This window comes from Phacochoerus africanus, chromosome 2 (genome assembly GCF_016906955.1).
Source record: "Phacochoerus africanus isolate WHEZ1 chromosome 2, ROS_Pafr_v1, whole genome shotgun sequence".
In the NCBI taxonomy this organism is placed as follows: Eukaryota; Metazoa; Chordata; class Mammalia; order Artiodactyla; family Suidae; genus Phacochoerus; species Phacochoerus africanus.
The window spans coordinates 110,661,826-110,673,959 of record NC_062545.1 but is presented as its reverse complement, the minus strand read 5'-3'; the positions used below and the strand labels follow the sequence as shown (position 1 = coordinate 110,673,959).

At 47.9% G+C, this 12,134-nt stretch overlaps 1 protein-coding gene across 4 annotated transcripts in view; it reads left to right on the top strand.

The window, feature by feature from the left end:
* Nucleotides 1-12,134, top strand: part of APH1B (aph-1 homolog B, gamma-secretase subunit) — a 214,118-nt gene that overhangs the window by 160,780 nt on the left and 41,204 nt on the right. Inside the window, exons 8-10 of one of the 4 annotated variants that reach the window (XR_007133043.1) lie at nucleotides 8,721-8,846; nucleotides 10,069-10,407; nucleotides 11,034-11,155. The exons of 1 other annotated variant lie outside the window; for it this stretch is intronic. The gene's annotated coding sequence lies outside the window, so the exon portion shown is untranslated. Of the gene's footprint in view, nucleotides 1-8,204; nucleotides 8,508-8,720; nucleotides 8,847-10,068; nucleotides 11,156-12,134 lie in introns of those variants that run through there. 2 more of the 4 variants (XR_007133042.1, XR_007133045.1) reach the window with 2 other exon arrangements.

The window sequence follows — 12,134 nt, the reverse complement described above, 5'->3', positions numbered from 1 at the left end:
TCTATATAGACTAAAATATTCATAATTTTAATGGTTGCCTAGTGTTCAGTTTCATTGATGCATAGTGGTTCACAAGCAGTTTCTAATTTTGACATTGATGTTGCTTCTAAACTTTAGATATTGAAATAACTTTATGATAAATATACTCGTGGAGGGTTTTGTTGATGTTAAATATAACCTAAGCAGAATCCCAGGGGTGCAATTACTAAGTCAGGGGGTGTGACTGTCTGCGTGGCCTTTGCCATGGAACACATAGAGCTTTCCCTTTGACAATGGCTGTTTACTTAAAGCCTGGATCCTCCCAAACACCTAGGAATCTTCATTTTAGAAATAGTCTATTCTGAGCTTGTTTTTGTTTTACTGGGTTGTGGGGAGGCTAAAGAAGACAGCTGGGAGGAGATGGGCAAACCCCAGTTTGCCTGAAGAGATGTCTATTTTCTAAGGGGCACAAAGAATTTAGGAGTAAGGCAGACCTCATGTCTAATCCTGACTGCCAGTGGCAAGGTAACAGATCCCAGGAAAGTGGATGGCTCTCTCTAAGACCCAGTTCCTCTTCTATGAAATAGAGATGTCAGCTGTGTCTACTTTGGGGTCTGCTCTGAGGGTGAGGGAACAAAATGCACCTCCATGCTGGCTGCAGTCCTTGGCCCATAGTCAATTCTCCATGTATAAGAGCTTATTCCATTTTTTTCTTTTTAGGGCCACACCTATGGCATATGGAAGTTCCCAGGCTAGGGGTCGCATCAGATCTGCAGCTGCCAGCCTAGGACAGATCCGAGCTGCATCTGTGACCTACACCACAGCTTGCAGCAACACCAGATCCTGAACCTACTGATCAAGGCCAGGGATTGAACCCACATCCTCACAGACACTAGTTGGGTTCTTAACCTGCTGACCCACAACAGGAACTTCAAGAGCTTTTTTTTTTTGCCTTTTAGGGCCACACCACAGCATATGGAGGTTCGCAGGCTGGGGATCCAATGGGAGCTACAGCTGCCGGCCTACACCACAGTCACAGCAATGTGGGATCCAAGCCACATCTGTAACCTACACCACAGCTCACGGCAACGTCGGATCCTTAACCCCCTGAGCCAGACCAGGGATTGAACCTACAACCTCATGGTTCCTAGTCAGATTCGTTTCCACTGTGCCATGATGGAAACTCCTCAAGAGCTTATTCTAAGGTCAGCACAAACGTGCCTCAAGGGCAGAGCCCAGCCCTGCTGAGGCAAAGGCTGCCAAAGCTGGACCCACAAAGCTTCATGGTGAAAAAGTAGATTCCTGGCTGAGGGAGGGGCTGATATTTTCCATGGCTTTGATGCTGGTGAAAATTAAATGCGCAAAGGAGGTGGGGGTGCAGCGTGGGTAGAAGACAAACTTCTCTGGACTTTTGAGTCTGTATTATCTCTTTTAGCCCCCAAATGAGAAGAAAGTGGTGTGCACAGAGCAATGGTTATGTCCTGGGTGTTTCACATGCACTCCCCCCCACCCCCACAGTGATGAGGAGAACTTGGAGTCTTCTAGTGAGCAGAGCTTGATCCTGGCCCTGACCCACAAGCCGGGGAACTGCACACAATTGTATGTCATGTTTCCTCGTGTGTAAAATGGGGGTGATTATCATGCTGTGAAGAAAACATTTCTGTAAAGTGCCCAGCACATGGGCACCCAGTTGTAGCTGTAATTGGAAAGTTGCCCCTGGTGGCACAGGTCAAAAGTGGCAGCCCTGGGATTGGGGCCAGGTCTCCTGCCTCCAAAGCCCACATTCTCACCACCAACATCGCATTTTATCTCCTGGAAAATACTAGGGAAATACTTTCTGGTGATTCAAATAAAGGATTCTTCTGGGCTTTTTGTATTATGTGCAGGTGTTCTATAATCATGAAATTCATCTCTCCAGGCACTTCTGAAAATTTATCTTCTCATTCAAGAGCTTAAAACAGAATGGAGGGAATTCCCATTGTGGCTCAGTGGGTTAAGAATCCCACTGGTATCTGTGAGGATGCTTTCAATCCCTGGCCTCACTCAGGGGGTTAAGGATCTGGCGATGCTGTGGCTGCAGCATAGACCAGCTACTGGTAGCTCTGATTCAACCCCTAGCCTGGGAACTTCCATGTGCCATGGGTGCAGCCTTAAAAAACAAAACAAAACAAAACAAAAAACAACCACAAAGGATGGAGACCCCAAATGTAGAAGGACTTTTCTGAGATCAGAGCAGCCAGCCAGGAAGAGAAAGGCAGTCGCCTGAATTCTCCTTGCCTCTCCCTGGATGACAACTGTCCCTGGAATTAGGAGGCATTCACTAGAGGGGCAACAAGTTCAAAGAAAAGGGAAACCTTGGTCTAGAGGCTCGGGATGGCCCCTCCACGCTGTTGAAGCTGTTTGGATAATCGATAAGGAAGCAGGCCCAGTCAGTCACGTTGGTCATAACTGCTCCCTGCTTTCGTGTCTGGAACAAAATTACTAACCACCCTTGAGTGTCTGGTAAACAGTGTTTAAGGTTTAGCATCAATACGAGCGATCGTATATGAGAACATCTCTGGTTATGCAGTTAAATTGCCACCTTTCTAAAGTCATCTCTGTCTGAAATACATTGTGGCTAGAGGATTCCATTGCACATGAAATGACCTTGGGCTCTACAGGCGTGCAGAGGTCAGAATTAGGGGAAAGATGTGCCACATCTTCAACCTACATCACAGCTCATGGCACTACCACTGGTTCACCACAGCCAACGTGGCCCTATGTGATCCAGGCCCTGGCTTCCGCCACCCTCCGCTTACTCCTTCCCCTCTGGGCTGCCTGTAGGGTCTTCTCCCAGCGATGCCTCTCTCCCCAGTACCCACATGGTCCTTCACTTCCTTGGGCCTCTGCTCGAATGTCACCTCCTCTGAGAGGCCTTCTGTGATTCCATCCCCACCTGCCCCATCTAAAACAGCCCTTCCTCTCCTCATCCTCTAGCTCACACTCTGCTTTACATTCTGTAGAGTCCTCCCTGAAATGTGTTGTATATGCATCTGTTTCTTTTTTTTTTCTTTCTTTTTTTTTTTTTTTTTTTGCCATTTCTTGGGCCGCTCCTGTGGCATATGGAGGGTCCCAGGCTAGGGGTCGAATCTGAGCTGTAACCGCTGGCCTACACCACAGCCACAGCAACGCAGGATCTGAGCCACATCTGTGACCTATACCACAGCTCACAGCAACGTCAGATCCAAGCCACTCATGGCAATGTTGGGTCCTTAACCCACTGAGTGAAGCCAGGGATCAAACCTGCATCTTCATGAATACTAGTCAGATTCGTTTCCACTGAGCCATGATGGGAACTCCTGTTTGTTTCTTTCTTGTCTGTCTTCCTGCCTGATGTGTGAGGCATATTTTACTACGTATTTTATTGGGGAAAAACAATGCCTCTCTGTAGGGGGCAGAAATGTAAGGTCCAGACTTGTCAGCTATGAGCGTTCTGCAGGGGAGGGGGCAGCCAGGGAAGCTTCTGGAGGAACTGGAACTCAGCCCCTTCCAGTTGAAGTTGTCCTGTGCTTCAGAGCCTTACTCCATGTTCTGGGTCCCCATGTCACTTGGGTTGCCAGGGGACTCCCCATCTCAGAATGGAGCCCAGAGAACAGGGCACTAGGCTAAAGGAAGGCCTGCAGGTGCTGGACCTGCCTTGGAAGGCCCCCGTGAACTCTGCTGGCACTGCACGCCCCCAGGGACCCCACTCCACCCCAGACCAAGAGCGCCCTCCCACGCCCCACAGTGCTCCCCATGAGAGAGAGGTGTGTTGGGAAACACATTTCCAGAAGGGTTTGAGCTTAGTCTACTTGAACTGCTGTAACAAAATACCACAGCCTGGGTGGCTTCTAAACAACGGCATTTTTTTTTTCTTTTTATAGCATCATCTGCAGCATATGGAAGTTCCCAGGCTAGGGGTCGAATCAGAGCTGCAGCTGCCGGCCCCTACACCACAGCCATAGCAACTCAGGATCCAACCCACGTCTGGAACCTACACCACAGCTCACAGCAATGCCAGATCCTTAATCCACTGAGTGAGGCCAAGGATCTAACCCACATTCTCATGGGTACTACATTGGTTCTTAACTTGCTGAGCCACAACAGGAGCTCCTAAACAACAGCATGTTATTTTTCTTCGTTCTGAAGGCTGCATGTCCAAGATCAAGGTGCCAGCATGTTCTGGTGAGGGTCCTACTCCTGGTTTATGGCTGGAAACTTCTCAAGGGTCCCTTTCACAGGCCATAATCTCCACCATGAGAGCTTTACTTTTATGACCTAATCACCTCCAAAAGGCGGTGATACTTCCTTAGAAGCAATATGTCATATAGAGTGAGTAAATGCACATAGAATTTCTGAGGGATCAAAAATGTTGTGTAAAAGGTAAGATAGGCTATGTTGTGCTGCTATAACAATTCCAAATTTCAATGGCTCAACTCAACACAAAATCCACCTACAAATACCATCACCTCGGGGGTTAGGATTTCAGCCAGTGGATTTCAGGGGCTCACAAACATTCAGGCCATAGCAGGTTCTACTGCCCTGTACCCACCAGTGTCCAGGGGATCCTCATGTAACTGACATTGGAAGGAGCTGTGAAGGCCTCGCTTATGGTCTTTCCCTAGATCTGCGCTTTGCTATCTCCAGGTCCAGCCCACCTGAGCTCTCAACTTGAGGTTTTGACAGAGCCCCAGCCCCCTTCAGCTTCCCCAGTCATCATGCTGCCTATGCCCCCAACCTCCTCTGGAGCTGCCTGAACAGCCAGCCTGTTGGCCGCAGAAGAAACCAAGCCTGTCCTTTAAATGGCCTCCCACGTCTGGGAATGAACAAAGACAACACTGAGCTCAAGTCCTGGCCTGATGCACCAGGTGTGGTTCCCAGTTGTTGAAATTTCCTTCCCAGGGCTCTCAGACACAGGGCTGGGGGTGCAGTGGAGCCAGCCCTGGGACCTGTGGCATGTCCCCAAGGGGAGCCACAAATCAGGATCTGGGGTGAAAGTGGGGGTCTTTCCACAGGGCCAGGCTGAGAGGTGGATACTAGACACGGCCACGGGCCTGCCCCCACGCAGGCCACCTTAATGTAAAAAGATAGAGTACAAACAGAGGGCACAGACCATATGCCTCAGTATTTAAAAATGATAACTCAAGCTGACAAAACATAAATATGTTCTGTCCTCCTACCTTGACAGATATATCCTCACAACAAGGTGGACTGCACGCTCAGATTTAGAATGCTCACCTTCCTCCAGGTTCTAATTCCAAATGTGGTAGCCGAGCCCCCAAGCCCCAACCTATAGCAGCCCCATTTTCTTTTCACTCCTAGCTCCATCTCACATCACGAGGGGCCTTAGGTTAATGCCCCCCTCACACCTCAGCCCTGCACACACCCCCACCCCAAACATAAACAGCTGCTCTCAGCCCCCTCTCAGCCAGAGGTAAGCGTAGCAGCTGTGCTATCCGGGAAAGAGGTCAGGCAGGCCCTGCAGTTGGCCCTGGAGACCCTGGAGGGGGGGGGAATGTGGGGGTTCCTTGTACCCCAAGGATGGTCTAGAAGGGAGACACAGGCTCCCCGGGGGCACAGCCACTTGGCTGCACGAGCACCTCACACCCCAGGGAAGGGCAGGGCTGATGAGAGCAGGTCTAGGGCAGTCCCTCTCCAGAGCCCACACCTGAGCAGGTAGTCCTGGGAGGGGCTTGGAGAGCAGGACCTGGAGAGCTTGGCCCTGGCAGGAAAAGGGAAGTGAATGTCTGAGGACAGAGCTGCTAAAGGCAAATCCAGGTCATTTCTGGCTGTTTCTAAAACCCTGCCCTTACAGGAAGATTTCACTCTCATCAAGAATCTAAGAATGAATTCTCTGCAAATAGTTTTAAAACATCTGTTGTAAAAATTCTAATGTGTTGGTGACAAATAAGCTTTGTTGCTTGATGGTTTCACCATTTGTAAGATATTCTGTCCATCAATTTCAAAATCTGAGCAGGGTATTTAAAACTCAATAAACAGGAGTTCCCGTCGTGGCACAGTGGTTAATGAATCCGACTAGGAACCATGAGGTTGCGGGTTCAATCCCTGGCCTTGTTCATAGGGTTAAGGATCCGGTGTTGCCAGGAGCTGTGGTGTAGGTCACAGACACGGCTCGGATCCCAAGTTGCTGTGGCTCTGGCATAGGCTGGCAGCTACAGCTCCGATTAGACCCCTAGCCTGGGAACCTCCATATGCTGCGGGAGCGGCCCTAGAAAAGGCAAAAAGACAAAATAAATAAATCTTGATAAACACAGGTAAGAACAAAGAACCTTGAATTGTTATTGTTGTTAACCTGTTTTTTTTTTTAATTAAAACATAGTTGATTTAAAATATTTGAGGTATACGCATATATTTTTTTGGATTCTTTTCCATTATAGATTATTAGAATATACTGAATATAGTTCCCTGTGGTCTACATAAGTCCTTGTTGTTTATTTATATTATATATAGGAGTGTGTATCTGTTAATCCCAAACTCCTAATTTATCCTTGCCCCCCTTTCCCATTTGCTAGCCATAAGTTTGTTTTCTATGTCTGGGACTCTATTTCTGCCTTGTTGTTAACCTTGTTTTTTAATTATGACCCATTGAAGGGAGAAAATACCAAGGGAAATAAGAATAAAAAGTTAAAGTAATTTTTTAAAAAAATGAAGCGTGATAGGTATAGGAAGAACCAGAGGTGTATGCAGAGACCAAAAAAAAAGAAGCACAAAGGATCTGTTCCCAAAAATGAGTATTCTTACACTGGTACCTTTTAAGACACTGTTGCCGAAGATTTTAAAACCATGTTGTGGAGTTCCCTGGTGGCTCAGCAGTTAAGGATTCAACATCGTCACTGATGTGGTGTGGGTTCAATCTGCGGCCCAGGAACTTCCACATGCCATAGGTGTGGCCAAAAAATATTAATCCTAAAAAATGTAAAAATAAAACCATGTTGCATTTTTACAGTCAGAGGCACTAATAGCTATGTCATCGCTCATCTCGAAGCACTTACCCTGTGAGTTGTATGAACCTGTTATATGACAGATTTCTGGTTTCTCAACCCTTTCCAGAGCTGCCTGGGCATGAACCTCTAGCCCCAGATCACAGGGATGATCTTATTTTATAGTCCCATAAAAGAATCAAGCCGGAGGTAGGAGTCAGGCATCTGAATCAGCAGGACTCTTTTTTGCCCCTAGAGCAATCTGTCATCTATAGTAACTAATTATGAGACCGGACTGGAACCTTTTAATACAGGACATCCTGTTGTCTCTAGTGGTCCTCCCTACAGCCCTGTAGCCAAGGGCAGGTGCCCATCCTTGAGATACAGATGAAGAAAATCAAGAAGAGAATGGTGAAGCTGCTTTCCTGGGTCTGAGAGCAAGGTAGTTGCTGGTAGAGCCAGGACGGGAACCGAGAAGTTCCAGGGTCTCTGCCTCCTGGTGCCGCGGGCTAGTGCCTTGCCTCATGCTCTCCCTCCCCACCCCCCATCCTCCCCCACCTGTTGTCAGTGGAGAAGAGCTCAGGCATCTGTGCTCCTGACAGCCTGTGACTTGGGCCTGGATGCCTGACAGTGACAAGAGGGAGGCTTCATTCTGGGCTCTTCTGATGAGGGGGTGTAGGTGTAGCCAGCCGTATGCAACAGGGCAGGACCCAAGAGGCCGCTCCTCCTGGAGGACCTGTTTCCAAGAAGCAAAGAAAAAACAGGGCAATGGTGCCTTGAAATTAAACACAGGACATCCAGGTGGGCTGAATATGGAAACAAAATAATAGCTGTGCTTTGGGAAATCACCATCCTCGCCATGTCTGAGGACACTGGCCCAGATTAAAAGGGAATGAGGGAGGGAAGGGAAAAACCTAGGAAGCGAAGCAGCTGCTTTGGGCCACCTGCCTCTGAGGAGGGGCGCAAGGCTACTGTTCTTGGCTGCGGCTAACCATGACTGCCAGAAGAGCCACAAGCAACTCAGGAGGTGGCCTTGAGAGTCAGAGCTTAATAAATATGTGTCGGATGGAAGAATGATGCCTGGGTGGCCTGATGGATAGATGGAGGGAGGGACCGGAATGAGGGAACCAGTGCTTTACCATCTGTTTCCACAGGCACAGGACTCTGGCTGTCTCCGCTCCTCTGTATTTCCGAAACTGCTTTTCAGGTGGAAACATTGGATTCTGCCTTTAACCACATCTTTTAATTTTTATTTTTAAATTGAAGTGGGAATTTAACAAGAGCAGCTAAAATCCAGTGAAGATGCTCCCTCAGTGCGGCTGTTTGGAAGAAGCTGTCTGACCTCTCATCTCTCTCTGAACCATCCTTCCCACCAGCAGCCTAGAAAGAGCCCAGACTGTTCCCACAAGTCATCTTTGGGGAAAAAGTATCATTCCTCTGAGGTCTTCTTTATGGAATCTTTATCACCCAGGGCAGGTCATACCTGACTTGGCAGCTCTGCAAGGCTACAAATATCAAGGCAGGAAACCCACCATGCAAAAGCCACATCTAAACCTTTGCTTATTTGTATCTAGTCCTTAACAAGAATTTACAAAAATATTGACCTATGTCTTGAGTATCACTGGCTTGTATTGTTTAGTTTTAAGAGTACTTTTGTCCATGTGGCAGAGAAAGGAGCACTGGTCTTAGAGTCAGCAAATGTAGGCTCGGTTCCCAGGTGAGACATTTAATCCGCTTGAATCTGTTTCCTTATTCATAAAATGATATAATTCTCTGTCACAGGATGTTGTAGGAATCAAATGCAAATCAGATGACATATCTGGGCATTCTCTACAAATGGAAACCCCTCGTTATAAGAGTATTTATTGAGTGTCTTCTTGACGCCAGGCACTGTTCCAAGAGCTTTATGTGAGTCAACTCATTTAATCTTGGTCACATCACTGTGAAGGCAGTGGTGGGGGGAGGGGCATTGTCATCACCCTCATTTCCCGATAAGGAATCAGCCCAAGGTCACTTAGCCAGGAAGTGGAAGCTCTCAGATACAAGCCTGGCTGCAAAACTTGCCCTGCACCTGCTACATGCACACTTCTGACGATCGCTGCCATCACTATCACTTAGTCAGGACTGTCAGCATTGGAGGGGATGGTTGGGTGGTATTAGCATTGACATCACAAGCAAAGGCTGATTCCAGAACTTATACAAGGCCCACAGCTATTGCTTATGTTTGTCTGAAGCCATTGACGGAGATGTTTCTATAGATGGTGGCTCATGAGGTTGTCACAGGAAAGGAAAGTGAAGCAAAAAACATGAAGAGCCTTAGACCACAATCACCCGGCCAGGGAATGGCATGAGTGGGGTTCCAACCAAGTCCTCAGAACCCCCACATCTTCCCTCACACCAGACCACCTCTTCTTGTCTATGCATCCCAGTAAGGTCCTGAGCCTAGGCAGCCTGGACACTGAGACAAAGTGAGGGACACATTTTTCTCCTGCCACTGGGGGTTCTACATGAATAAAAAGCAGGAGTTTAATGGGGGTGGCACAGAGATCATTTTGGAGCACACAGTGCTTTCTGGGAAAGGAAGACATGGACAGGACCCAAGAGTGGGACCGTGATAGGCGGCTGTGCAGTGATCGGAGGCAGCACAGGACACCAGAAGCAAACTCACCCTATTCCACAGTCTTCCCTCAGACCAGCCTCGATATTGAGAAGAGGTTTGGAAGGAACACGTTTACCCCAGCATGACCCTGCCATATGGCTCCTTTCCCCAAGCACAGGTGTGGTTCCTCAGGTGGGATCCGGGCTCACCTTGGTAAATCTGCAAGGTCCATACCCTCTGTTCTGGAAACTAGAAACACACTTGTCTTTTAATGGTCAAGACCACCTCCCACCCATGCTATTTAAAAATAAGAAAGGGCAAAACAGCAAGCCTGGCTTCCAAACACCAGTGTTTTTCACCTTGGTCCCCAAATCCAGGGGGGTGATTTCCAAAATCTCTTTCGACTGCTGAAATATGGTGTCCACCTCATAGCATCCAAAGACGTTGTTCAGAATAGCCCCAGACAGGAGCCCAGGGCATGCTGAGCAACTAAGGGCACTCAACTGAGTCACAGCTTGGACTTTTTTTTAGGTCAAGATTGTTCATCTAAATAAGGCACAAAAGAAGCTGGTGTTTTAAGCCGTTGGAACAAGATGAAAATAGCTCCATAGCCTCCCTCTCTGTCACTTTTCCACCTCCAACACACGCGTCACTGGGCCCGTGGCCAGGGCTCCATAATCCAAACTGTGGTGAAGGACAAACCCGCTGAGGAGGCGCTCCTGTTAGCTTTGGATCCACAAGTGAGGACGGTCCTCGGACCAATGGGCTCCAGACGGCATGTGTGGGGCTTCGATCACCCCACAGGAGGGCATGCTGACCAAACTGAATGACGTGCCATCACCGTAATTGAAGGAGACCCGTGTCTGGCTGGTGAGCAAAAGTAGCTGCCTTTTCTGGAGCGTAGGGGTAGTAGAGATCCACATTAGAGACTCATTGCTAAGGTCAGGTTGAACAGAACAGCCACCCAGAGCAGAGGAACCAGCTGGAGGCGGTGAGAGTGATTAGACGCATCAAACCCCATTAAGCCGGGGGTTCCGTGAGGACAGCACCACGCGTGCCGTGTTCGCTGGCCTTCCTGACACTCAGCGCCCAGCCTGGAGTAGTAAATAGTAAATAGAAGCTGTGAATAGTTACTGAGGGGCCCCACTCTCTCCTCTTGCTGCTGCTGGCTGGCGTCAGTGTGCTTTCTTGGAAACATCTTTCCAGCCCCAGTTGTATTGAGTTACTTTGGTCCCCAGTTTCTTTATCTGTAAATCAGGTAGAAGGCTCCCCTACCTTTCTCTCAAGGTTACTGCAGTGAATAGGGGAAATGCTTTGAAAACTGAAAAAAATCTTATAAATGTGAGGGGTTGTGACTGTTGCTGACGGGGGATCTCTTTCCCTCAGTTCTGCTGTGTCCGACTTGGAAAGCAGTCAGAACCTGAAAGAATGTTGAAACTTTGAGGTGTTTCTTTCCAGCATGAAGTTTTTACACCTTCTGCTTTCTACTCGGGCAGGGGAATGTGGCATCCCTGTGAGCAAAATGTTGGATCAACATCCACTAGAGGAACACGGACTATCGTTATACACGGCTAACTGTGAAAGAGACTCACAGACTTCAGTAACAGACTTGTGGGGGAGGGGCTGAAGGAGGGATGGGCTGGGAGTCGGGGTTAGCAGGTGCAAACTATAAACATAGAGGAAGGAGAAACAAGGTCCTACTGTATAGTGCAGGGGAACTATATTCGATATCCTGTGATAAACCATAGTGGAAAAGAAGAATGTGTATGTATGTATAACTGAGTCATTTAGCTGTAGAGCAGAAATTACACAACATTGTAAATCAACTATAATTTGTAAAAAATGAAAGCAGCCAACACTAAAAAAATAAAACTAGATGAAAAACCTAGCAGCTAAGTGTGAGCTAGGTATTCATAACTGAGCAGTTAAAAGTGAAGAAGAGGAAGTGCTTCACCTTTCCCATGCACATTAAAATACACAACGCAGAGTTCCCGTCGTGGCGCAGCGGAAACGAATCCAACTAGGAACCATGAGGTTGCAGGTTCGGTCCCTGGCCTCATTCAGTGGGTCAAGGATCCGGCATTGCCATAAGCTGTGGTGTAGGTCACAGACATGGCTTGGATTTGGCATGGCTGTGGCCAGCAGCTACACCTCCAATTGGACCCCTAGCCTGGGAACCTCTGTATGTCTTGGGTGTGGCCCTAAGAAGACAAAAATAAATAAACATTTGAGTCTCTTGCCTTATAATGAAGGGTCTGGCCAATCAGTGCACACAAACATTAGCTACTGTTTAGTGAGTGCCTTTCCCATGGGCAGGCACTGGGCCAGGAGTTTGACCAACATAATTTCAGGTACTCGTTTCTTCAACACTGTGAGGTCAATATTATTCCCATTTTACAGACAGGAATGATATCCCTGTGTCTATTGGTAATCTTGGGAAAGTTATTTATTGTCTCTGGACTTGAAAGCCACTTTCCCAGGATCACCAGCAGACATCTGAACTTCTCCCGTATCGAAGATAAAGAGGCAAAGAGTATAATGCTTAGGTCCAACCAGTGGAATGACAGCAAGACCCTTCTATGCTGTTACAGGCTGTT